Here is a 25,212-nt window from a genome sequence, read left to right as displayed (position 1 = left end):
CAGGATACAAGAATAATGAATATTCTATGATAATCTTTCTGGATTTAAGACAAGCATTTGATAATGTTGATCTAAATATACTAACACAAAAGTTATATAAATCTTGCATTGTGTCCGAGGAGGTATTCTGGAATAGCATTGGAGGATGGCATGGAGGATGCATTGTCCCCTTAGCGTCAAAGGTAGAGTCGACTGATCTAATGTATATGCATATATATGAATTAACATCATCATCATTACCTGCCCCCCCCCAGACTTTCACGTCTATCGCCGCCTATGAGGGCAACGGGCAGTCACCATAAATCAGAAAATATGAACCTACACGTTCAAAAGGGAGTCTCTCAGGGATCAGTTTTGGGTTTTAAATTCTTAATTTATATTAATTATTTCTGTTTATTGAATCTAAACGGACAAATAATACATTTCGCTGATGATAAAGCTCTTTACATAGAAGATGAAAACATTGAGAACCTTAAACCAAAGAGCAGAGGATGACCTCAGATGCATTAATCAGTGGATGACCGAAAACAAACTCGAATTATACGTACGCAAAACCCAGTATCAATGAATTAAAACAAGAAACATAAGCTCTAAATTCCGAGATCCCCATTAAAATACACACTTGCCACCGACAAACACAACAGAACTGCACTTGCCATGGAATACAAAGATTACACCAATACGAATATTTAGAAGTTTATATATACGAAGTATATTTATTATACAAGGCGATTTAAACCGGAACTTAAAAGGTGAAAAATCAACTACTTTTTACAGTGCCTAACTTTTTGAAATATTCATATCTTATTACATAGGAAGGTGTAACACCGTATGTTATGCTAATAACATGTATTAGCATAACATACGGTTCTGGGAAAATGGCGGCGAAATATAATAATTTAATTCATAAATCTGCCTGGAAACACGCTGTGTTCCTTGTGGGTCCTATATGACTATTATGTGTTTATTTCTTGTCCTTTATATGCGGTTTTTGTTTTGTCTTTGAAATGTACTTTGTGTTTGTTTTTGCAAATAAAAAAAACTTAATTCACTGTTCATTGATAAATGGTTGTACAAATTGATTACACTCATAAGCCTTGACCAAAATAAATTATCCTTCATTTTTATCACAGATAATTATTATTATTGTATTGTCTAAGTCTTTCACGGCCATCGTTCAATGACTTACACGCGTGAAAGTCAAGTATTAGTATTGTTCATAGGCGGAAATACGCTTGAAAGTCTTTGGGAGGGGGGCACGGTCATTATTGCTAGGGGGGCACGATGATGATGTGAATTCATATATACACACACACATATACATTAGATCAGCCGACTCCACCTTTGACCTTGGGGTGGGGGCAATGCCCCTATGCCCTGCCCCCCCCCCCGTATCTATCACCACCCATATTATTATTACTTTATTACTTAACTATTATAGCCTTGGCACGGTCTCATACCATCATTTTAGATGGTAAAAAGCCGATCTACTTATTCTGAACTTATGAATAAAATTGTTGCATTTGTATGAGAATATCAAAGAAACAGAAATGAAAATCAATAAGCATAAGATACAGCCACACACACATATGCGGTATTGAAAAACAATTTCTTTAGTAGTATTGTTTGTGTCAAGTTTTTCCATCGACGTCATTTATATGGATGTGTACAGGCCTTGACGGTTTCTTATATCGCAATACATATTTTCTATCTTAAATATCATGACGAAAAAGAAAGTATTCTGCGGGGTTTTCTTCTTTCTGTCTCTCCTGTCCGAGTGGATGCAAAAGAGAGGAAATATCTAGCATTCCAGATATACGAAAAGATGGCATCGATGTCATCATGAAATATTGAAGGCAAGCAGAGAGAGAGAGAGAGGGGGGGGGGGGGCTATCTATATTTCAAGAGAAATATCTGAAAAATATATACGTCCAAGCGATGCAATCTTCGACTGGGAAAAACCTCTTGGGTAAAAACGGAAACGGATGCCGGAGAGCAAACGATAATACGAGAAGTCGATTTTTTGATATTTTTGGCTATCTCTTCGTGAAAATATTGCACGTTTCGCACTTACGAGAAACCCAGGGCACGTAGCTCGTACTTCGTACCGTTTTAGTTTAATGTATGCATGAGGATGAAGAGGGGGGGGGGGCAAAAGGATACGTCTAAACAGACTCTTACTCAATGTCCTGAGAGAATTTTATTTCGCCTGGAGGAGGTCAAATGCGGAAATATACATTCAAAATATTATTCGAGGGACAGATGCCTCTCTCGAACGAAGTTTTGAGCATGCATCAGTGATAAACCTTCATAAATGTTCTATGAGTCTTGAATGTCAAAAATGTCAATAAGTGCGGCAGAATGAGGAAATCCAGCGAGACGCAATCCTTGTTAACAAGTCTCTCTGATTTTACTCCAATATTTCTCTCAACCCCCCAGGCATCATCATCACTATGATGTCATTCCGAGACATTTGACGTATGTTGAAGTCTCTGAAATAATTGAAAGTATTCAAGCATGTAGTGTGTAGACATCATAAGTGAATTCATAATTTATTTTGGCATTTATAAATGTTCCGGTCAAAGCCTAATACCCGCCAATTTGTGAATTGGCCGGCTATTCCCTTTATTGGCCTAGAAGTGGGGCTTATATATTCGATTATTAGGAATGATTAGTATTTACTACACTCTTCGGCCATTTCGCGAAGTGGCCGGAGAACCCTGGCCGAAATGCCTTGTGCTGATGTAAGATGGGTACGATAGGCGGCGCATCTATTGCTTCTGGTTTAACAGTGGCGTGCAGTGAAATTGTTGCAACGAGTGATGATGATAAATATAGAATAAAAATCATTAGATTCACTATCGTGACTTTTCTCTTCCGACTTTGATCGCACCATGCCATTTCCCGAACAAGCCCGAAATCAAGAAAAAATCGGACATTGGCTGTCAATTAACAGCGAAAAGAATAAATACGCTCAATTTGTCGGGAAATTCGTTAATTGGCCAAATTCGGTCTTTGACCGTAACAAGCATTTTCTAATTCCATGCCATGCTCTAAAAAGTAACTATTAACATACCATTTTTTTCGCATAACACCTCTCATACAAATCTGATAATTACGTAAAATTGCCGCGAAATTCCTGCAGAAACTGTGTGAATTGCATTCGAGGTGTAAATGCGAATTTCCTTATTGGAAAGTCTTGCCACAAAGAGCAACAGACACACACTACGGCACAAATCAATGCATAAGATCATACTGAAGTGTATCCAATCAATACAATCTATTTATAGTTTTTAAAAAAATAGATGGCAACACTAAAAAATTCCCCGCGCAACGTTAGATACGCACTCAGACAGTTAAACACATGCACGCTTCCGGCACAACTCATTCGGCAGTAAATTGCCCATGACGATAGGACCGGAGTTATGCTCGATTTGAAAAAAAATAATGAAGTGTACAGTATAAAAAAATCAAACCAATATGGAGATTTTATGTTTCCATCTTCTTAGAATTTTCTAATTTCATGGTTTTTAAAGAGTTTCCGTAAATCCCAGTGGGCCCCTCTCAAGAAGTATCCAAGTAATAAGCAGTGGCGTATGTAGGGGAAGGGCTTAGCAGGTTCTAGCCCAAGGCGGCAAGTTCAGAGGAGCGGTAAATTTGAGAAATGAATGACTAAGAAAATTAGTAGAATGGAAGAAAGGGTGGTAAAATTTGTAAAATTGTAAATCCGCCTCTGCCCAGGCAGCAAAGGGTAGTGAGTGAGCAAAAGAGTGACTTGGAGCGTCATCAAGCATGGGAATGCTGGAACGAGTGACACCTAGAGAATTTATAAGCGTGTGAAGGAGCAAAAGTGTGGCACCTAGAGAGTTTGCAAGCACATAAAGGAGCAAAAGAGTAACTAAGAGCGCGAAGAAGCATGTAAATGATCAAACGAGTGGCATATAGAGCGAGGGAACAGGTCAGTGAGTGACCTAGAGCAAGCACGTAAGTGACCAAAACAGTGTGCAAGCATGTGAATAATCAAACGAGTGACCTACAGAGCGAAGTATGAGGTCAGTGAGTGACCTACAGAGCGAAGTATGAGGTCAGTGAGTGACCTACAGAGCGAAGTATCAGGCCAGTGAGTGACCTAGAGCATGTGCGAGCATGTGGATGGGCAAAACAGTGTGCAAGCCTGTGAGTGACTAAATGAGTGACTTCAGCGACACAGACGTACTTCTAGGAATGTGTGGGGGATGCCAAGTGGGTTATAGCACACGGTGATGAATTCGGAGTAAGAGAAAATTAGACACGAATGAGAGAAGGGACGGCAGAATTCGTCTAGGCCACACGAGGAAGAACCATAAATGCGCCTCTGGTAATAAGTCTTAGAACAAATCAGAAATATGAAAGAATTCCCATAAAAGCCTCGTATCTAAACCCTTGCAAACGACCATCTCATATCTCAGAGGGTCCCTGGTACCTTCTTTAATAGAGAGAGATCAAAGGTTTATTCCCTCACACTCAGGTCTTCTGTTTCAGAATGCAAGATACACGCAGATAAAATTCTATCTGCTAGCGCTGTTATAATGACTGGGAGAAACATAATCAGATTATCTTGCCGAATCATGAAATCGGGCTACATGTGTATCAAATGATGTGGGTATGCATTTTCGTGAAGTCATCGCATTGAACCAGCGTTTAATCTTTTAGGAGAAATAATTTGCACAAGCCGGCAAAAAAGTGAAGTAATTTGCGGACCGGGAAATAATAAAAAGAAAGGGGAAAAATAATTCATGAGGACCGCAAAATAATAATTGATGCATAATGAAAAAAATAATTTAAGACCGGCAAAAAAAGTGAATGGGGGAAATTACTTGCGGGGTAATGAGAAAAATGAATGAAGTCTGGGAGAAATAATTTAACGGGAAAAATGAATAAATGAAAGAAAAAATTTGTGGGTCAGCCAAAAAAATATTTAAATTTGAGAAATAATTTGAGGACTCGCAAACAATAAATATCACGAACAGGAAAAAATAACTTGCGGACCTGTAAAAACAAAATCCATTTATAACTCTCACACTGGTAAAAATAAACGACTAGGAGAAACGATTTGCGGGCCGGCAAAAATTAAAAAAAATAGGACAAATAATTTACGGACCGTAAGAAAATTTAAAAAGACAGAAGAAAGAATTTGATGGTTCAAAAAATAAATGAATAGGAGAAAAAATTTCGAGACCATGAAATATAAATGAATAAACAATTACACGCCCGGTCCAATTAGTCCTCACGTACCGTCGGTACGAATGTCATGCAAAAGAAACAAATAAACTGTCCAATTAATTCTGAAAATGCCTGACCAGAAAGGCTAACCATACGTACATATCAAAATAAAGTAAATCAAGATATTTGAAAGAAAAATCACGATTATTAATTACCCATTACGGAAAACAATTGTAATTAACGTAAAATCAATTAAATCAACGAAAAGAATAGTTAAACTGTAAATAATTAAAGAACACTTCTGAACAGTAATTCATTGATTGTTCATTGATTGTTCAAAAAATAAATGAATAGGAGAAAAAATTTCGAGACCATGAAATATAAATGAATAAACAATTACACGCCCGGTCCAATTAGTCCTCACGTACCGTCGGTACGAATGTCATGCAAAAGAAACAAATAAACTGTCCAATTAATTCTGAAAATGCCTGACCAGAAAGGCTAACCATACGTACATATCAAAATAAAGTAAATCAAGATATTTGAAAGAAAAATCACGATTATTAATTACCCATTACGGAAAACAATTGTAATTAACGTAAAATCAATTAAATCAACGAAAAGAATAGTTAAACTGTAAATAATTAAAGAACACTTCTGAACAGTAATTCATTGATGCATCCAAATATAGGGAAAAGTAATTTGATTTATAAATACATAAAATATTAATTACTGAATGTTCTAGAGAATTAAAGAGTACTTTGTTGTTTTATCTGTAGCGTAATTTAATTTAAATTACTCAAATTTTTATTACTTTCTTAATATTTGTGCTTAATTTACTTTTTGATGAGTTTTAATTAAACCATTTCTTTTACAATATGTAAATTATTATTTTTTAAATTTTAATAAGTTTTTAATTTCCATGGTATACCGAATAAATATTTTTGTTCACATTTTAATTTCGATTATTTCTAATTTTATTTATTAATAACTCAATTTTAAATTGTTTCTACTTTTTTTCAATTAATATTCTGATTTTCTCTACTTGTTTATTCATTAATTATTCATAATATACGACATTTCACTGGGAGTTTAGAGATTTCAGCTATGCCAAGCAAGCATGCTTTAACCTTTCGGAGATTGCGGGCCACTTCATGATCTAGAAATGTGCAGCGGGCAATTTCAGTGATCTGGAAAAAAAATGTGCCGCAGGCACTTGAAGTGACCTGCGAATGAGTTTCGAGTAACTCAAATGATGTGGAAATGTGCTTCGTGTCACTCACATTATCTGGAAATGTGCTTCGTGTCACTCACATTATCTGGAAATGTGCCGCTGGCAATTTAAGTGATCTGTATGGAAATGAACTGAGTCACTTCTGGAAATCTGCCGGTGGCAATTTAAGTAATCTGTCTGGAAATGAACTGAGAGTCACTTCTGGAAATGTGCTAAGAGCCTCTTGTGTGATCTATAAAAATGCCTTAGGCCATTTAAGTGAGATGTAAATGTGTCACGGGCCAGTCAAGTGATCAAGGAATGTGCCACCAGGCACTCAAGTAATCTGCAAATGTATCACGAGCCACTCGAATAATCTAGAAATATGCCGTGGGCCACATCACATGACTCCGAGGGATACTTTTGGCCAGCGAGCCAAGGGTTGAGAGCTTCAGGTAGTGTTTCACAAAGTGAACATAATCGCCCCCGGGAGGGGGGGGGGTGATAGACGCTACGGGTATATCACGAGAGCCTATGGGTTCTCTTGAGATGGGGTGCGATGAGAGAAAAATATTTCTGAAGAAGGGGGCGATGGAACAAAAGGTTTGGGAAACTATGGTTTAAAGGTTGATGAAGTTGCCGTGAGACTAGTTTCTGTGTACGACATCGTAGTGATGTACGGGAAACCGCTTTACAGGAACACAATAACTAATTGAATTTTATTCATCAACTAATCAATCAAATTTTTTTGCTGCGAAGAAATACTTTTACATTTACCGTGTATTTATTCACGAGAAAAAAAAGCATTTCATTGTGGTACTAACAACGCGAATTCAGAAAAGATGCCAACCGCATACATTTGGCCTCACCGGATGATAACGTTACCTCTCGACACAACGATAACCATTCTATAACGATATTCTTCCGTCCGATATCCATAATATCCACACTTATCTTCATATCTTATTATCATACTGTAATTGATGTTCTCATTTACAGGACATCCATAGAAACTGTTGTTTGAGAATTACGAAATCTTCCCATACATTTTCCTTTCCCGTCGTTTGGACATGAAGATAAACCTTTCGTCACACGGTATCGAGTTTCAAAAGCTTCTGCTTCTTTACATAGACAGGTCTATGTTTTCAAATTATGCTCTTTTTTTTAGGCTTGTTCTTGACACGTTCTTATCTTAAGTAGATGCGATAAGTTCCCGAGAGTTAGCTTTTCCTCTATATTTTCCTTCAAGCAAAGAGAGAAGAAAAAACTCATATAAACGGCTCAAAGTGCTGAATATTGTTTTTTAATGGGAAGATAAATACATTGATGAAAGAAAACAGGGCGGGTTCATACGAATTTGAATCCATGTGTAAATACACTCAAACTCGGTTAAAACGACCTTGGTTGTACCAGAAACTCCGCTGTAACGTCAATAATTGATTGAACGGACTGATTCCCGTTGAGCAGGGGTCTTCAGCTTTTCACACACGGTAGGTCAAATTAAACCGTCCCCCCCCCCCCACGAAGCCCGCGGGGCAACCAAGTCATGTAATTAAGTGATATCTCAATAGAAGGGGCCAATGGGGTTCCCCTTTAAGCAGGGACAAAAATAATTAAAGTTTTTGGTTTATTCTGAAATGATTAATTATCAATTTTAGTTTGTTCTGAAATAATTTTTCCAAATTATAAAAAAGTTTTTTAATTAATAGCTAATTAAATTAATGGATTCTAAGAAAGATTTGAATCTGAGATCACTTTAAATGATTCTGTTTATTTATTTCAGTAATTATTCTGAAATTATTTTCTTTCTTAACATATGTTTTGATATCATTTCTTTCAATAATTTCGCAATTATTCTTTTATTGATTGTGAAATGATATCATCAAAAAACGCGAAATTATTTCTCTCTCACTGATTTCAAAAAAATTCTAAAATTATTTATTTCATTAATTCTGATTGTCCTTCAATTTGTTCCGGAATTATTACTTCTAATAATTCGGAAACATTTTTTTTTCATTTATTCTAGCATAATTTCTTTCATTTGTTTTATGGAATAATTTCTTTCATTTGTTTTATGGAATAATTTCTTTCATTTGTTTTATGGAATAATTTCTTTCATTTGTTTTATGGAATAATTTCTTTCATTTGTTTTATGGAATAATTTCTTTCATTTGTTTTATGGAATAATTTCTTTCATTTGTTTTATGGAATAATTTCTTTCATTTGTTTTATGGAATAATTTCTTTCATTTGTTTTATGGAATAATTTCTTTCATTTGTTTTATGGAATAATTTCTTTCATATTCTAGAATTATTTTTTCATTCATTTTGAAATTAATCGTCCTTCAGTGTTTTCGACCATTTCCTAAAAATGGTCGGCGGGACACGGTAAAAAGCTCTGAGAGCCAAATGTGGTTTACGGGCCATGTATTGAAGACCTCCCCCCCAGCCTTAGAAGACAATATTTATGAGCCTTGCTTATAACGCCAATAAAAACACAACGATCTCGGATATAACGCCACATTTTTCGTCACGTTTGCTTCCACGTTTTTATGAGTTTTCCCAATGAATTTCTAGAATTAGAGATCTTCATATTGAGGCAATATGTTTTTGTTGGTATGGCAAAGCCTATAATGTTAACAAAATATTGATTACATGTTTGAAGCTCTGACTTGCTCAGTGACATGGCCCTTATACAGGACATTCCCGTATTTTTCATCAATTTTCCCCTCACCGGGCTCTTCTTTTCTTTAATACATTTACAGAAATGTCCCATTTTTTCATCAAGGCTTGTCATTCATTATCTTTAGTGGGATAAGGAATCAAAGTAATTTGTATAGTTTGCAAATAGAGTTATAAGTTATAATGATTATGACTAGAGAGAAATACCTCATCTCACATATTTTTCTCATATTGAATTTTTTCCAGTGAAATACATTTCAAATCACTGCAGACTTGCTGTGGCACTGCATTTCTCACGAAATGTTATTTATGAGCAACATTTGGCAGCATCGCCGACGAATGGTGACATTTCAGAAGAGAATTTAAAATGTTCCACACTCATGATCCGAATCTCCCGTACTTTTATCGCTATAATTCGTTTTTTCCCTAATCATTATCAAATTACAACTTCATCCCCATTATTTGCACAGAATCTGATCATATTTTTAGTCAAAAAAAGTCGTGAAAACATCAACTTGGGTTGTAATGACACATTGGATATAACGAAAAAATGTCGTAGAATTTTCGATGTCGTTATAACCGAGTTTGACTATAATTCAGAAAGAATTATATGCTCACTAATTCGTCTCACAGTTAAGTTTTCTCGTATTTCGATGAAATGGAAAATAATACAAAGAAATAAATTATCAGAAATATTTAAACTCTAGCACCGGGTTTCTTAACCTATGGGTCGCGACGTAAACGTGGGTCCCCAGAGCTTCGGAGATGGGTCGTTCAAATCCAGCAACGGCCAGGTTAGTATTTATGACCCTTGTGATACGAGTCTTGAGATACGAGTCCTACCCCTTTTCTGATTGGCAGGGGCTTCCGAGCATGGTCGTAAGAATCTACTGGTTGCCAGAGATTATTGAGCTATGGGTCACGTACAAAACTTGATTCGCAGGGGCTTCTGAGAAGAGTCGTACGAATTAAATGACAGCCAAGACTTTTCCAGCTATGGGAATACATATATATTTTCGAAAACTTGATTCGCATTGGCTTCCGGGACGGGTCGTACAAATCCACTAACAGTCCTGTTATGAATCCACTTATCGAGTCACTGTTTTCATTAATTTTCAAGAAGGAACCGTTCCATACGTCGCAAAGCTGATCTGGTTGCCGATTTTGGGTCGCGGCTGAAAAAGGTTGAAGAACATCAGCTGCTAAATACCAAGTAATGGATAAATAGCCTTCTCAGACTACATGGTCATTGGCTATATGCGTAAGAAATGAATATATTCGTTTGAAATATCGTAAGAAACAAGAGAAAAACGGTAATTAATTACCTACGTATATAGCGCACTCACTTCCATACTAAAAGTGATTTGCCGCCCGTGCCTCTCATTCCTATTTTATTACAGTCATATATCAGGGAAGAAAGTTGCGGGAGGGGAAAATGTTTTTCCCCCTTCAGACTATAAGTAGTATTTATCTGGTACTTATAAAGAGTTATTGCATAGTTATTAAGTAACGAGAATGCATAGATGTACGGCACGTGACTTTCGATGGCAAACTTTTTCCGGGCTTTGAGAGATGCGTAAGTAGTTTGTTTCTTGCGTATGATATTAGCTCAAAACTGCCCGAATTTATGATAACCGGGAACATATACATTGTGTGGGCATGGGAGAAGCATTATGTAAGAGAATATTGGGTATTATGAAAAAAAAAATTAATACTTATGTATGTTTTGTACTGTTGTTGTAAGTGAACTGTCTAAATGCGTTCATGAAATATTTCTAAGTAATGTGTTTTTGTGAAATAACACACAAATAATAATTTAAAAAAAAAAATTCCGCTCGTAAAACATACACATACCATGTATGTGGTGGCGGATTTTTGTACTGATGTCATAGCTTAGGTTGAGAAAATTTACTATTGGCTAGAAAACATTGTTCTGATCGTACGTGTGCGATAAATCAAACACTTAATATTCAAAGCATCTATTTATAATATTGTTTGAGACTGCATCTTCCTCTCAGAGTAATGTTCAGTATGGCGTAGTCACTCTGAGCAATGCTTCGAAATGCATCATATTCGAAAAGCAATGTTTCAAAAATTCATATTTCTGAGAACTACAATAAGAATTTCATGATCACTGAGAACAATTTCAAAATTTCATAACCACTCAGAATAATTTCAAAATTCCACAATCACTCAGAAGAATTTTATAATTTCTTGATTACTCAGAATAATTTCAGAATTCCATGGATCACTCGTAATATTTCAAAATTTCGTGATCACTCAGAAAATTTTCAAAATTTCATAATCATTCAGAATATTTTCAAAATTTAATGGTCGCTCAGAACAATTTTGAAATTTCATGATCACTCAGAGCAATTTTGAAATTTCATGATCACTCAGAGCAATTTTGAAATTTCATGATCACTCAGAATGTTTCAAAATTTCATGATTACTTAGAATTATTTTAAAATTTCATCATTACTCAGAACAACTTTAAAATTTAATGGTAACTCAGAGCAATTTCTAAAGAAAACATCTTATACGAAACTCCAACATACATATATAATAGAACACAGTTTGAAAATACATCTTATCTCCAGAAAATGCATGAGAGTAAATCTTATCCTGAAAAACTTTCAGAATACATATTAGCCGAGAAATGTTTTAAAATGCATCCCATTTAGAAAGTTGTTCTAAAGCACATCCTATTTAGGACACAGATCAAAGTGAAATGCATCATTTTTCTTAGTTGAAGAGTGAGTGAGCGAATACTGTTTGATGATGCATTTCGTTTTTTGAGAGCATTTCTTGGCAAATGCATCTCACTGAGAATATTTTCTGATAGTGCATCTTACTCCGAGCACTGTCAGAAACCATGCTGTTAAATGCTCGCGCGTCTAGTCAAATGGCCAAATGAGTCATGACTATGTGAATTAGGAAAGCTATATTATCGAATAATACTTTTCTGAGAGCCCCCACATTACTTTGCAACCTTAATAACAGCTAGTCAACTATACTCAGACCCGTATTAATGAATCTCATTTTCCGAAACGTCAGTACTAAAGACATCGTGCTGGACTCTCATCATGAGTTGATTTTGTGAAGTTTTAAAACTTTTAGGCGGGGGTGTGACCTATTTAAAAAGTCTTCCCACAGAAAACAGGTAAACACACAACACGATATTCTCACATAATTCAAATATTCAATAATTTACTATCTTTACATCAAAATATGGAAGACTTGTGACATCGAATAAGTACAATTCTGACTTTATAAATACGTTAGGGCTGCACATTCAGAATACATATTCCGTCATGCACGGATTCGTTAGAAATCCCGTAGAGGAATGTATACGAGGCGCATGCTTGGTTAAGTGGTAGTATTAAAAAATAGCGTTGCAATACGGAAGTGGTTCCAGGTTGGGACTCGGTCTGCACATCCCAGGGACTCCATGGCCACTCGAGGAAAATAAAACAAATCTGTATAAATTTGGTTTACAAAATTGGGTCTACGAGACTCCGCCATAAATGCTACACACACCGAGAAGGGCTCGGCGAGCCAAAAAGCTTGAGAACCGCTGCAATAAGCTATGCACTCCTCTTTCAACAATATTATCAGAAAAAAGAATAACAAATTGAGATAAATATTACAAAAAGTTGGGGTAGGCTCTGTCATATAGACACGGCCGCAAGCTTTTATTTGAAGTGAATGTGTTTTTTGCCTTGATTCGCGTGGTAGGTACCGACATTATGAAATTATGCCATTATTATCAGATTTGCCTTTGAAATAGCTTACAGACGATACAAATGCCGTCTATTTCCGTTGCAAGCTGCCCGAGATATAGCGTAAAGCGGTTCCGTTTCGAAAGCGGGTCGAAAGCCTGATGTCCAGACCAAAAGAAGTATTAAAACCAGAGTGGCATCATTGGGTTTTCTCGAAAATGTCTATCGCACGACACCATTGGCTTCTATTTGCGTTGTGAACATTTTGAGATACAGCGTAAAACAATTTTGTTGTGAAAGCGGCCTGCGAGCCTAATGTTTAGAGCAGAAGAGTTATTGAAACCAGGGTTGTGTGCATTATTGGGTTTGCCACAAAAATGCCTATCAGATGACACCATTGGCTTTCATTTACGTCGGAACTTCTCGAGTTGCGGCATAAAACATTTCGTCAGAAAAGCGAGGCTGCGAGCCTAGTGCCCAAACCGGAAGAGTTATTAAAACCAGAGAATGGTATCATCAGATTTATTTTAACGAGATCTACCCTCAGATATTAAAAACACTACTACTACTACTACTAAACCAGACATGCACCTCGTATATATTCTTCTGCGGAACTTATAACTCTTAAGATACGAACATTTAAAGCATTTCGTCACGCAACTTTTTATGGCAATGCATCCAGTATCGTCAGTTGATTTAAAAGACAAAATACGCGTCAAATACAGGAATTATATACAATGTCGTGTACTTTTACATAAAACTGCCTTTCGCTATTCTGTATAAAACGAGGTATACACTAGGTTATCACTTGCTGACACTCCTTGCGAAAAGCGACTTGTTTCCCAATTGCCATAAAATTTACGACTATTAAAGTACATGACAACTCGATTGCCTTCCAATTCTTTCCGCCATCAATTGATGTTTCAAGCTGGGTTCGAAATTAGATTTACGTAAAAGTCAATCCCCGGAAGGATTATCCGGAACCACGGGAAGTCCGATAAATACAACGATTTCGAAATCTTATTTTATTAACGTCCTCGTCATAGATGTTTTACTTCCCAAAGAATAATAAAATGGATGGGAATAAAATTCATTCCAGAGAAAATATATGCTAACGACATTCCACGAGTGACTTTCTCTGAACCAGTGTTTTCTCCAATCTTTTTTACAGCTGAGAACCGATCTAAGTATTTCAAGAATTCTGTGCATCGACGGAAATGAAAGAAAAAAAATTATGGCAATTTTTTCACCGCCAAAAAAAATTAAATAGGAGTGATAATTTGCGGTCCAGCTACTGAAATAAATTTGATTTGTGAAAAAATTCGAGTACCGGCAAAATATATGCATCGGAAATAAGGTAAATAGCTTGCGGACCGGAAAGAAATAAACAGGAGGAAAAAAATAAATAGGAGAAATATGATTTACTGACCTGCGGGAACTAATTGGAGAAATAATTTGCGGACCAGAAAAAACGAATTGAGGGAATAAAAATTTTGAGCACCGGCAAAAATAATTAAACGGATGAAATAATTTCAGAAAAACCAGCAAAAAAAAAGAAAGAGAGAAAATATTTGCGGACCAGCAAAAAATAATCAAAAGCCAAAAATGAGAAATAATTCGCAGACTGGCATACGATAAGCCGGCAGAAAATGAATAGGAGAGATAATTCGCAGACCTTCACAAAATAAGGATGCGGGAAATAAATATGAGAAATAATTTGCGTTCTGCCAAGAAATGAACGGTAACAAAAAAAATGAAAAAGGAAAAATATTTTGCCGACCGGGGAAATTTGCGTACCAGCAAAAAGAAATATTTTGCGGACCGAAGAAAAGCGAATAAATTCTAGAGACAATTTTCATTCCGTCAAAAAACAAAATGAATAAATGGGAGAAAACATTTGCAGACAAGCAAAAATTCATCAACCGAAAATTTCTTCAGGACCAGCTCCGTTTCCCGGACCAGCGCCTGAAGATCACTTTCCTAAACTACCATCTCGAACGGGTATTAGAACACTAAGTCTCATTGAAAAGCGCCGATTATCAATACTTAATTTCTCGATTACGGTTATCTTTAAAACTTTAAGAATCGCCAGATTTGTTTTGTTAATGTTATAAGTTTTTTCCCATAAAAATATATTCACGGAGACAATTTTTAACTCTTTGCAATATCATCAAATATTTATAACGAAAACAACGTAGGCACATTAGTGACTTCCGAATACATATTTAGAAATCCAAAAACTTCTGAATTACGCAGAGAGTCTTGAAAACATCATATTCTAGAAGATTTTACTCGTAATAACAGCGTTTATCATTGGAATTAATGAGACTATTTGTTGACATTTCCCCCACAGCCATCTAAATAGGAATAAATAGACTGATAACTTATATCACGGAAAAAGAAATGCTTTCGGGTAATATTTTGAAAAATCCATCAATGCTAAGAAACAGCGTTTTTCGCAATAAAGAAAATGATTTATTGCTCGCTAATGAACTTTGGTATTCATGAGACGTGTTCGCGACAATTGCTATTTTCACTGCATGCATAATGAATACGTCGCTGCGTCTTTTTTTTTTTTTTTGGCTGTCCTGATTCGACATTTCAACTTTTCCCATGACAGATATTAGACAAATAGATATCAATTACATTTATATATATTTCAAATAACTCTGATTATTTGAAAATTAATCGAAATTTTCACATCGTTGGGAATTTGTTATCAAATTCAATAGCGGTGTTTTTCAACCGCTGGTCCACCGACCGGTGACGGACTGCAATAATTTTTCCCCCCTAATCTATGTAGCCGCATATAAAATCAATATGCCCTGGTAGGATTATGTAATCAGGGCTATTACGTAAGGTGCTAATATGTGCTTGTGTAATTTACATTGCACTAATTAGTATTTTCTTTTGTGTTTTATGTGTATTTCATTTTCGTGCGTATTGTATACGTTGTGTTCTATGTGTGTGTGCGTGCGTGAAGGGAAATTGTAATTTGAAATTTCAAAATTTCAAATTCATTTGTCTTTCCTTTTGTGTCATCCGTCAGTCTGCAAATTATTTTCATATTTATCTAGTTTTAACTGTCTGTCCAATTTAAACATTTTCTGTCGGTCAGAAATTATTCCTTCAATCAGCAGATCAATGATCAGCAATTATTTCTTTTCGTATATCAGGTTTTATTTTAACGTCATGACCAGTGGTCAAATAGTGCCACGGTATAACTCACAAAAAAGTCAATATTCCATTTTTTTGTATTAGTGTGATGATAGGTACCATATTGACCTGCATCAGTTTTGCTTACTTTCCCCTTCAGACATTTTTCAAGCAAGCTTATTTATTAATGTTTTTGCCGGTCAACAAATTATTTATCACATTTCCTCCGGTCCGCAATTTTTTCCATTTATTTATTTTTGTAGGTTCGCCAGTTATGCGTCAATTTATTTATCTTCTCCAGGTTCCCCCAAACTATTTTTCTCCTATTAATATATTTTCTTATATCGGTCTCCTAATTATTTCTCTTATTTCCACCGGTGGTCCCCAACATTGAAGTACAAATCCCAGCAGATCATCGCCCCTTTCCTCCCTCCTATCAAAATGCCTCGCTCCAGAGAGCAACAGACCCTTCAACGGTAGAAACATGCAATCATCGCTTTTCGTCACAATTTGAAACATACACGACACCACCATCAGCGCACACAACATTAGATAAGCGCAAAGACTGCTAGGTACACACACACATTTCCGTCACAAGTTACTTACCCCTGAGCGGGGGTAAAACGGTTCTAAATTGCCTAACGGCGATAGACTGGAGCTGTACCAACATCATCTACAGCAGAAGGCATCCGCGCGAAGCTCGTGACTTCGCTGAAGAAGGTAATCTCACCTATAGCCATTAGATAAAGCAGCCCGACGCATGCGCCATCTTTACTTTTTTGCAGTATATCCAATGGCTATAGGTGATATGACCTTCTTCAGTGACGTATAAGTAGTATTTATCTACTCTTATAAAGAGTTATTGCATTGTTATTAAGTAACGACAATGCATAGATGTACGGCACGTGACTTTCGATTGCAAATTTTTCCGGGCTTTGCGAAATGACCTTCTGCTATAGATGGTGTTGGCTGTACTCGGTTCAGTAGTGCAGTCGAATCTCGTTATAACGAACTCCAAGAGACAGGAGAAATCACTTCGTTACAACGAAATTCCGTTATAAAGCAATTCCAGTTTTCGGCATTGCTCCTACGTAAACTTATCGGGAGAGAAAAGAAAAATTTTCAATAAAACAATATTTTCGCTATAACGGTATTCGTTAAAACGGGATTCAACTGTAGTACACAGCGAAAACTTGATATACCGATACTCTGCGGACCAAGAAAAACATCGCCGTAGAAGGAATATCGTTATATCAGGAGGCAGCACACAGTTTAACATTAGAGAATAGAAATTTCTGAATATAAGACTTGAAAAAATATCGATTCATCGTTGTATAGAGTATCGGGAACCAAGATTTCACTGTATTTGCACTCGTCCGCAGGTGTAGAGAGTTGAAGATCACTGCTTTATGATATAAGCCCAGTAAAATTGTAGAAGATGGATATAGAGTATAGCAGCCTAAAAAAACCAGTATATCAGGTTTTTTTCATTGTATCTTACTGTCATGGTCAATGGTCAAATAGTGTCCTGATTTCATACAGGAAATAAATTAATACCCTATATTTTTTTTTGTATTAGTATGATGATTGGCACCATTGACCTTCATCGGTTTTGTTTACTTTCCCCTACAGACATCTTTCGCGCAAAATTACGCAATGCACACACGAGTGGGCTAATTCCTAAGTTTATTGCAAGATCGTGCCATTGCCCCGAGGAGTCACTCCGTCACCAGCCGCGACATGACAAAGCAACCATCAAACGAGTATGGGAAATCATCGGCGATTGCGTCACTTGGGACCCGTGGAACAAAAAAAAAAAAAAAGCAATAACACATATTCGGGAGAGTTCTAGACGGGTTTTTAATGACTTGGCAGATATATATAATCGTAACTTTTTTCTCTTTTTCGAACGGTATTTAAGGAAAGATTTATTTCTAGGTCATTGTGGTCGCCTCGAGAGAAATCACCAAACCGTTTATGTATTCTTGCGCATGGCAATGACCGTCAGAGGTGAAACCGTTTCCTAAGGATTATTTATACATCGAAATCGCATGAAAACAGTACTTTTATTTTCTAATATGTTTGAAATTGTTTCGCATGATTGACATTCTTCTTGGGGGAAAAAAAGGGGGGGGGATACGCGTACAGTATATTAAGTACCTTAAGGAATATTATGACGAATTTCTGGTTCGTATACATTTTTAGATCACATATGTATAATTTCTAGATGACATAAAGGAAAGTGCTCGATAATTTATAAACATAATTTCTACATCGTATAAATAGAAGAACGGGTATATCAAGTTTTATTTTACTACAATGGCAAATGGGCAAATAGTGTCCTTGTTCCATGCAGGGAATAAATTAATACCCTATTCTTTTGCATGATGATAGTCACCATTCATCTTCTTCATCGGTTTTGTTTACTTTCCCTTACAGACATTTTCTAGATCGTATAAATTTCTGGATGATATTAATAGAATTTTAAGATCGCATTAATTTGCATATCATATACATATGCTTTTTTCATCGTATAAATATAATTTCTTCCTCGTATAAATAGAATTTCTCTCTCTCTCTCTCTCTTCATCGTATAAATAGAAAATCTTCATAGTATAAATAGGTTTTCTTCATCGTATAAATAGAAAATTCATCGTATCAATAGAATTCATCGTAGCAATAGAATTCATTGAATAAATATAATTCATAGAATAAACAGAATTTATTCATCGTTTGAATTTCTAGATGATATGAATATAATTTTAAGATCGCATAAATTTGTATATCATGTAAATATAATTTCTTCATCGTATAATTATAATTTCTTGATCGTATAATTATAATTTCTTGATCGTATAATTATAATTTCTTCATCGTATAATTATAATTTCTTCATCGTATAATTATAATTTCTTGATCGTATAATTATAATTTCTTCATCGTATAAATAGAATTTCTTCATTGTATTAATAAAATTTCTTCATCGTATAAATATCTGGATGCTATAAATAGAATTTTAAGATCGCATTAATTTGCATGTCATATGAATAGAATTTCTTCATCGTATAAATTTCTGAATGATACAAATAGAATTTTAAGATTGCATAAATTTATATATCATAAATATTATTTTCAGATCATGTGAGTAGAAGTTTCATATATTATGAGGTGACTTTTTCTATAGCATGAGTGGGGCTTTTAGATAGTGTGAATAGAATTTCCAGACCTTATAAATAGAATCTACAGAGTGTAAGGATTTTCAGATTGTACAAATTTCTAGATTATTTAAATACAAATTTCGTAATCGTATAAATACAAATTTCGTAATCGTATAAATGCAAATTTCGTAATCGTATAAATACAAATTTCGTAATCGTATAAATACAAACTTCATAATCGTATAAATACAAATTTCGTAATCGTATAAATACAAATTTCGTAATCGTATAAATGTATATAATCGTAATCGTATAAATGTATATAATCGTAATCGTATAAATGTATATAATCGTAATCGTATAAATGTATATAATCGTAATCGTATAAATGTATATAATCGTAATCGTAAAATATTATAAGTAGAATTTTAAGATCTTATAAGTAGAATTTTAAGATCTTATAAGTAGAATTTTAAGATCTTATAAGTAGAATTTTAAGATCTTATAAGTAGAATTTTAAGATCTTATAAGTAGAATTTATAGATCGTAAGAATAAAAATTCCTAAATAGTATGAATAAAAATTCCTAAATAGTATGAATAAAAATTCCTAAATAGTATTTGTAATAGAATTTGTAAATAGTGTGTTTTAGATTGTGTAAGTATGATTTCTTTATCGTTTAAATTAGAATTTCCAATCTTATGGACAAAATTTTCAGATAGTGTTAGTAGAATTTCTAGATCGTAACCTGCATCACTCGCAATTAGAGGCAGCATGTAAATGTGGAACAGAATTTTATCCAATATTCATCCTGCACGAAAATCCATGCGTTGCTTAAGACATTTTTATCAATTTATAGTATTTTCGAACACATAAACCATGACGTTATTTAATTATCAACGTAATACATAAAAATAATTTCTTAACATTCCCAAAAAAAAGAGAAAAAACGCCTTATAGGCAGTGTTTGAAAGTATTGCCTCAGTTTCTATACGGCGCAACCATTGCATTTGTATTAACCAAAAATTGTGGCTATACTGCAATTTTGCTCAGCAAGCGTTGTCGCAACTTCAGTCGTTTTTACCTAATCGCGGGAGAATTATTAATCGAAAAAGATCCTTCTCTTACCAATAAAATTATCTTAAATAATCAATGGAGCATATCTCAGATATATTTATATAATTGAGAATTAACGTAATTAAATTATTATTATAAGTAAAATAATTTTGAACGTGCTTTTTATCATAAACTCGAGGCCATGCAATATTTCATTGATTCCTTAAAAACTTCACTTTATTCATTTTTCACGTTTTCTTACACTTTTAGGTATTTAATGGACGTATCCAGTTTAAATAGTTTATGAAAAATCGAATATTACGTAAAATAGGAAGTGATACCAGCTGATTCTCTAGAAAATTACGCAAAGAACCCAGATTTTACTGCCACTAAAATAGGAACAGCATCTGGTATAACAACATTTTCAGTGTATTTTCAGGAAATAGATAGAATTCTACACTTTGAGGAAATCCTCTCTTTCTATTGTTGACAGAATTGTCGATCATTGGTAAATTTCCATCCATTGTGCCCTTTGAATGTTCACGGATTACCTAGAAGCGGTGGACTCTAATTGGTATACACATTTATTTTACTTTTTATCAAAGTTCAGCACGTACGTTTCCCGAGAATTGGATCTCTAAATATTTTTAACACTTCCACCGATATTGACGAGATATCTCGCCTTCATAAAAACTATTTTATTTTTTGTAATGACAACATTTTTGTGAAGCTGTATTCTTGACGGAACACATTTCCCCATTCCTCTCTTTACTTTGTACCTGCTGAAACTATGGAGAAAGCTCGCTTCATTAAAATATATAGGGCATATTACAGGGAATGAATGTACAGGGGAAAAAATGCCAATCAGCGCACATTTTTTATTTGAATAAATTTGTTAGATTTAATCCAAATCCTTCAAAAAACTCATAAATATAATTTTCATTATCAATTCAAACTTAAAAAATGCACACGTGTTAATGGCATCGCTTGAGGGTGTTGCAATATTTGTTTATATCTGCACTGTCGCTATATATCAGAACGATAAAATGTATAACGTCTAATTATGTTGTCTGATAACGGTGTCTGGAAAGCATCAACGCCGGATTTTACGACATAATTTTGCAATTCCTTGAATGTCGTTATAACAGATTTCAAAACTTCCACACATATAAAAAATACATTATTTTTTTTATCAGAGATACAAAAATGTTTCCAACGCAATACGAGAAGTCTCAGCACCGTTAAGATTACGTCATTTTACGCCTTCAGAATTCACTCTAGATTTCACACTAGAACGATAACAGTCATTTTGATCGCTATTAGAAATATTTAGCATGTTTAGCATATCAGCATATGTTTGGAAAACATGCTGAATTGTGCAGTCTTTTTATGCGAACATTAATATTGAGGAAAAACAGATGTTCTGTCATCGTATTTGCTTTTCTCCAGTACCCATGTTGTGTCGTTCAAAAGTACACTTTTGGAAAAAAAAGCTGGTCGTCGTACGTTATTCTATTCACTTAGCGTTTACACATATATGGATATTATCAATTTTACTGCATTGCATTCGCTGGTATAATATTGTAATCGTTGTTTTGCAAGTATTTCTCTACATTTGACGTATCGCTTTTCCTGACAAGTTATCTGTTCTGATAACTGTTATATGTAAGCTATACGCCAAAACCTGAAGTTGATCATCCAACCAATGTCCGAAATTCGGGCTTTCACCAGCCCATATATATATATATTGATCCCGATATATTCCTATACATTGATTCCTATGATTCGGGGTCATCACCACAATGGTGTATTTTTTGTGATAATTATGACATTTATAATTAGCCATAGCTGGTCATAATTATTATAGTCAGCTATGGCATCCCTAAGGATGAAAGGAATCTGCATATCGATATCTTAGTGATCTATACATATGGGTCGACATATAGACGCCGGCCAATGCCAAGCGATAGCCCGAAATTCGGACATTCACCGGGTCAAATGGGCCTCCCAGTTCGCGAAGTGGCCAACTTCGGGTTTGGCGGTAGCATATAGGCTATATTGTACTTATTTTTGCAGATACTTTTTCCCTTATATAGCACTGTGATTGTATGTTACATTATTGTACATAGTATTGTTATTAGGAGCCATTCAAGTATTACGTCAGCATCGATGGGGGGAGGGAGTTTCCGATTTGCTAACTTTTGATGACAAGAGGGGAGGGAGATTTGGATAATGCTTACGTCATCAACCACCCTTCATAAAAATATTAAATATTTTTAATGATATCTTACTCGGTGTGCCAAAAACGAGAAAAACCTTTCGATAGTTTGTGGGCACTTTAAGTAACATTCCCCCCATTGATAAGTGTCCTACAGAACCACTTTAGTGATCTCTCAATTTTTCGGGGATTCAAGTGCTCTGAAAATGTGAACGAGCCGCTTAAGTGCTCTGGAACTGTGGCCCGCATCACTCAAGTGATCCATAAGTATATGCCGCGGATCACACTTAAATAATCTGAGAATGTGCTGCAGGTATATTGAGTGATGTAGAACCGCACTGGACACCACTTAAGTGCTCCAAAATTACGTCACATGTCACTCAAGGAATCTCTAAATGTGTCACAGATCGCTTAAGTGTTCTGGAACTGTGTCCCGGGTCATTTAAGTTATCTGAAAATGTGCCACGGGACGTTTAAATGCTCTGGAATTGTACCACGGGACACTTAAACGATCTCCAAATGTGCCGCTTTACAAAATTAGGTTTGAGGAGGACAGGCCGCATCAGATAACCGCCAGGGCCATATTTGGTCCACGGGCCAAAGGCCTATATGTGATTTATCATTATATGGCTTAGAAGGTGGGTCACAATGAATTTATTAAAGATAAATTTTGAGTTCACAGCCATCATATAAAATATCATTGAAATTAACAGAAATTGACTATAATAACCCATAAAGGTATTTCTTCCGAAATTTCAATTAAAAATAAATACATTTTTGATCGTCGGAGGGGGGGGGGTGCACTATGCCCACCCCATGTACGTATCTGATGCTCCCAATATGCGTGAGGATTCAGAGGGGGCAGAACTGAGGATATGATGAAATTTTGCTGACAAGGGGGGAAGAGGGGGGTCAGAGTTTTGCTGACGGGGGCGGGGGCGTCAAAATAGCTAAAAATTTGCTTACGTAATACTTGAACGGCCCCTTATCGTTCTTTCCTGCTTAAGCTTCTCCGGTGTATGTATTTTATTGTGTCTTGTGAGCATGTATTTTTTGTGTCACGTTGTATGTAATTCTGTGTTTTCTTTTTTCAGTATGAATATCTGACACAACGTGCATGAAACATTATGAGACGCGACGGAAAGAATTTTCAACAATTTTGCCGATGGACATGTCTCCAGTCCGGGGGCCGAGACGATTCTTATCAATTTTCTTTTGTTTCTTTACCATGTAATTAATTATAGAAATGCTCCGGGGAGGGGGTGGGTCTTGCTGGATGATGTGGTGAACCATTGTTTTATATATGCTTTCAACAGAGCAAAAATAAATAAAATAAATATTTCTACAGTTGGTAAGCAAAGAAATTCTAGGTCTCGAATGGCATGCACACACACAAAATCGAAATCCCCGATGAAGGAAATTTCTGCCAGAAATTGTGAAATTTCATTGCTCTCCTAATGAATGCCGTTGATGTCTCCGAAAAAATTAACTCATACAGTGCGCAATGCGATTGGCATCGAAATAATGTCTTACGTATTCATTTTACATTACTCAGGATTTGGCGGCTATTCAAGTTTTTATTTTGTTTTTCATTCCGCACATGCAATCTCTTCCTAAATTTCTCAAGTGTATGATACTTCAAACTTTACAGTCAATGATACAGTCAAATGATACAGTCAAACCTCTTTTTAAAAGAACAAAACACGGGATTAGTCTTTGTCATAACAAGCCCTTTTGCCCAAAATTCCAAAAAGATATTGGCACGCGAACAAGGGTTTATTGCAAGAATAAGTCAAAGAGTCTGAATAGATACTGTCTCAAGAAGGTTCGGTAAATAAGAAATAATTTATATGTTAATTTTTTCCTACTGGGGTCAAAATGATCACTATCCGTCGTTCTAGTCTTTAAGGAATACCATATTTATTGTATGGAATATTTTTTATTGTTAATGTATTTGCTCTTTTTTTTTCCTGCTTATTATTATTATTATTCATAGAACTGCCGAACGTATTCAATGTAGTCCTCCTCCTCGTGTTTACGCAGCCTGATGATGATGGTGAAATCCCTTCTGTAAGAGTACGTGACACTCGAGAAATACGATCGGCACTATTTCATCCCCCGTCTGGCATAATATATAATTCCCTTCTGTCTGACATTTTTCAATGTTTTTGCCAGTAATTTGCACAAGTGTTACGTCAATTTCATTACTAGGAACTAAAACAACCGGTTTTATAACGGCGTTGATAATGGTTTTCATTTCGAATAATTTTTTGGACTTCCGTAGCCATGGAACGCGAATGGGAAATTCATTTTAGAGGAATTTCCAATTTTGTTGCTTCAAGTTTTTTTTTTTTATCCACTAATTTTTCAATAAAATTTATAAGTTCAAAGAGTGTATTAAATTTCAATAATTACTTGCGGTGTCGTCGTTTGCTGAACGTTGTTGAATCGAACTATGTTGAATTTTTTTCAGTGTAATGAATTTTGAATTTTTCTGGTATAATAAATTTTGAATTTTTCTGGTATAATAAATTTTGAATTTTTCTGGTATAATAAATTTTGAATTTTTCTGGTATAATAAATTTTGAATTTTTCTGGTATGATAAATTTTAAATTTTTCGGGTATAATAAATTTTGAATTTTTCTGGTATAATAAATTTTGAATTTTTCTGGTATAATAAATTTTGAATTTTTTTGTCAGTATAATTAATTTTGCTTTCCTGTTAAATATGATAATTTTTTGAGTTTTTTTAAATAATTTAAAAAGTAATGATTTTTTTAAGTAAAATAACTTTTGCATTTTTTAG

At 35.0% G+C, this 25,212-nt stretch overlaps 1 protein-coding gene across 3 annotated transcripts in view; it reads right to left on the bottom strand.

Annotated features, from left to right (window-relative positions):
* LOC149084428 (uncharacterized) overlaps window positions 1-25,212 on the bottom strand; it is a 410,069-nt gene that overhangs the window by 383,648 nt on the left and 1,209 nt on the right. The window lies entirely within an intron of this gene.

This window comes from Pholcus phalangioides, unplaced genomic scaffold (assembly GCF_987345545.1).
Source record: "Pholcus phalangioides strain wild (caught in Gottingen) unplaced genomic scaffold, Ppha-v1.0 ptg000008l_1, whole genome shotgun sequence".
In the NCBI taxonomy this organism is placed as follows: domain Eukaryota; kingdom Metazoa; phylum Arthropoda; class Arachnida; order Araneae; family Pholcidae; genus Pholcus; species Pholcus phalangioides.
The sequence above is the reverse complement of the archived record's forward strand: the minus strand, read 5'-3'. Positions and strand labels throughout refer to the sequence as shown.